At 40.2% G+C, this 4042-nt stretch overlaps 1 long non-coding RNA gene across 1 annotated transcript in view; it reads right to left on the reverse strand.

Annotated features, from left to right (window-relative positions):
- Positions 1–2307: 2307 nt before the first annotated feature.
- The window catches only part of LOC116695266 (uncharacterized), a 2099-nt gene continuing 364 nt past the window's right edge, over positions 2308–4042 (reverse strand). Inside the window, exons 2-3 of the long non-coding RNA XR_004333402.1 lie at positions 3383–3496; positions 2308–2852 (exon numbers count right to left, since the gene is read on the reverse strand). This is a non-coding gene — a long non-coding RNA (uncharacterized LOC116695266). The remainder of the gene's footprint in view (positions 2853–3382; positions 3497–4042) is intronic.

Below are 4042 nucleotides of genomic sequence, written 5' to 3' on the forward strand. Positions count from 1 at the left end.
CCTCAGTGTTCGTGTGGTGCGGGTGCTGCGAAACGAACAGTAAACAGAGACCCCTACCAACAATTAAAAGGCACCTAGAAACAACAACGCCATACGTGCATTAAAAATAACCCGGCCTGTAAACATTTAAAGAAGCCTTGATGGCCTCCATCGCAACACAAACCATTTCATTGCACAGCCCTTGTGGTCAACCCCGTGTTTGGAGGCTCGTATGTAGTGTCAAGGTCGTCACGGCAAACTGTGTACACAACCGCATTCAATCCCGCCGAGACCTCTCATTTTGCCGGCAGCGCAAGACATGTGGCAGGATAATGATCTGCGATCGTGCAGCACAGCCAAACTCGGTGCGTACCACTACCACTGTCCAATGCCACAGTCGCTAGGAGAATTGTAATACATGTCCAATGATCCCATGATTCAGAGAGCAAACTGATAGAGTTTTGGTAAAATGAGTCCTTACTACGCCTGCCTGCTGGACTAATCCACGATATTGCTGGCAGGCACAGCTCCTCACCTATATCAGGTATCTGAGAGACAAGCGATGAGGAGGATGTCCTTTTTTGCTTTCCTGGCCTCTCTTCAGTCGCACAACTACAGGAGAAGCCATTTTCAATGTCCTTGATAATTTTTATCCGTGAAAATGGGTTGTCCTTGGGACCATGCGTTTTGCCTATGCCCGGATGGTGCGGCAGGCTATTACTTGATGGCCTCCATCAGCAACAGGCAACCATTTCAGTGCACAGCACTGTGTCTAAACCGGCTTAAGTGACCGAGTCGTGTCCCACAGGGAGGTCTTCTTTGTGTCATGCTTACCTTGTTTCTTTTCTTCCCTCCTTTCCTTTTCACTCATTAACTGGCCTCTTCTTTTATTATTCCTTTATTTCATTTCTAACCACTTTTATTTATTCTCCCTTACATGTTCACCTCCATTCTCATTATTCCGTTTATCCTTTCCTTCTTTTCATTCATTTTTCACTCCTTTGTGTCTTTTTCCAGTTTGTATTCTCTGCTTTCCTCCCTGCCATTCTTCCCTTCTATTGTCATTTCCTTCGTTTCTTTTTCCTCCTCCGTTTAATACTCCTCCAACTGCTGCTAATTTTACAGGTCGTACAGCTGTAACTTTGCAATATCCAATGGAGTCAATTCATAATTGAATTAATAAATTATAATGCCAGACTCTTTTGCTAAATAAAAGGAAACATATTCATGTGGTTGCAAGAATTCACACCAATGCAATGAAACCCACTATCCAGTCAGACTACTATTCATAATAGTAGTCTGAATCCTCCGTTGCTTTAAGGATTACCCATAATCCTTTCAGTCATTACTAGCGTTCGCTGCAGGTACAATTTTACAACATAAGGTGGCGCAGTGGTCCCATTTAGTGGGATTTAACCTGAACCTTTTTAACCATGTTACACCAGCAGACCCTCACAACCCAACGTTGCAAAACCTGAGTAAGTACCTTTCAGCCCCATTAGCATTCCAACACGTGCATGCAACTTTTTCTGGGTGAAACAGGTTTTTTGTACGTTTTTAAAGCTTTTCTCAATGTTTTGATACTTTTTCTTACGTTTTTGTTCTCCTTTTTTCAAATGATATGAAACGGAATTAAACACCCACATTAAATCAATGTAGTGAACTGATCACTTACTCTACTTGTGAAGGTGAGCTTTGTGAGAACCATCCACGTTACTTATTTTTTACTATTTGGTTAAAACAAACCCATATTTCTGATACAGAAATGTTTTGGAAATGGGTCAAATCTGACAGAAGACTACAGGAAGGTTAAACATTATTTGGACTGAAGCCAAATATGTGCAGGGCCCAGATGTTTGTTAGTGCTCCATTGATCGGTTCATTGTTATTGGCCTTTTAGATAAAAACACCACAGATAAGCCACAAACTGATGTTGTCTCATCAGAAAGCTTTATTACACAGCACAGTAGATGTAATCACTTTACAATAAAATAATACAACATGTTATTGTTTTTGTGTGACAACACAAAGAAGAGATTGCAAAAAAAAACGATTGTAATTATTTAAGGTTAGTTTTAAATGAATGTAAATGAGCAATTTGTGACAAGATAAATTGTTGAGTTATATAGTATTTGTATGATATATTGCAAAAGTGTGCTTTATTTTCAGATAACTGCAACGCTCTGACATTTGAGGTAACTTCAGGTTTGGACCGGGGGTTTTGTGTATTACGAATGATAGGATCAATTGTTGTGAGTTAAATCACCATGTAACTATGCGAACACTCTAACCCTGCCAAGAGCACGTTCTGTTGGAGATTAGGACCAATCAATACCCGACTGATAACGGCGTCCTCGATCTGGAGCTCTGTGCGTGGGGAGAGAGGTGCACTCATAAAAGTTAAAACATTAATGCTTTTCTTATTTAAAATATGCAGCTCTGGTGGATATTTGCGATTGGTCATGCTGTTGAAACACTGGCTCTTTTAAGTGAACGTGCCCATCGCTGGATAAGGTTAGGTGGAGCCGGGTAACTGAAATAAATCCAGGGTATGTTGATCTTGATTCATAGTACAGGCCTCTGATGTCTTGTTTAGGATTATTCCTTGCGGCATTTGTATTGTGACATGTGACGTTTCATCCCCTTTTTTTTCTTACATTTGGATTTAGTTTTTGGGGCAGCAGTTTTAGCTGTGGTTGGAGCAGCGGTTGTAGTTGTTATGGGAGTATTACACCCATTGGTCCCACAACAAGACGAACCGCTGACGGTACCAACACTTTCCAAGAAAGGTAAGGTACCCAGGCTGCCAGCAGCTGCACACATGTTTGTAGATGCACAGCCCAAGGCTGGAGCAGAGGTGGACCCACTCGTCACTGTAGAGGAAAATCAATGTTTCTCTTATTTCAGGAAGAAATAGTCAGATCATTCGTAAACAATGCCATAACTTCAAAATACGTGTTAAGTTTCGCAAGTAAAGTAATTTATACTTATACTTTACAGTGTTAAATTTTTACATATAATTTATATCAGTTGAATACGAACATATTAACTGATTGAGGTGGAGCTAATGTTAACATCTTTACTCACTGTTGGCTGTGATTATTATACCATAAACTCCTGATCTGTAAACTAACAAGTCACTATAACTATCATATAAATGTAGTGCAGTAAAAAGTACAATATCTTCCTCTGTAATGTGTTGGATTATCTCTATAATGTACCATATATTAGACGTGCTCAAAAGTGTAGTTTCTTTACTTTCTTCCCTTGGTTGATTTATAATTTGGTTGAAATACTTTAAGGTAGTAAAACACATTTTTTAAATTATGTATCAGAAATACTTTATTCAGAAATACTTTATTTATTATGTATTATTATGTATGTATGTATGATAAAGACTCACCAGTTGCTTTAAAGCAGTTGTTCTCCACTCCTCTACATTGCACTGTAGTGCATTGAGAGGTGAAAGGGTTACACACAACGCACTGTAGCAAGTTCACTGGCTGAGCAGCAGGGACTGAAAGAGAAATGAACAAAATTGAGGAAGAGAGAACAGTTACAGTCATTTTTCCAAAATGAACAATGAACGTGTCACAAGATGGCAGGATGTCCTATCTATCTCATTTCTTGTTATCCCAAAGGTGCTCTAAACAATTTCACACGTTTTTTGTCACATACAGCAAACATCTCCTCGCTAGCTGCCTTTCCCCAGAACCACTTTAAAAAAACGCGGTCTCTATAGACAGCCCAGGGTCCACATACGGCAACAAAAACAAAATGCACCAACTTCCACCACCAAACATAACAGAGTTCCAGGATTTAGGGCTGGGAGTTGGGAGGGTAGTTCACGTGCACATGAAGGGTGGTGTGGGGAGAGGAGGAGAGAAAAGCGTGAAGAGGGAGTAAGCGAGAGGAGATGTGTCCTAGGATGCAGCGAGCTAGCCTCCGTTTTGTTTGACAATACTTTGAACGTCAACGGTTGACATGGTTTAATTTTCAAAAAACATTGTTGTTGAACTGCACATTGCTGCAGCTCCTCTTTTCACCCTGTGTGTTGAGCTCT

This window comes from Etheostoma spectabile, chromosome 9 (assembly GCF_008692095.1).
Source record: "Etheostoma spectabile isolate EspeVRDwgs_2016 chromosome 9, UIUC_Espe_1.0, whole genome shotgun sequence".
NCBI lineage: Eukaryota > Metazoa > Chordata > Actinopteri > Perciformes > Percidae > Etheostoma > Etheostoma spectabile.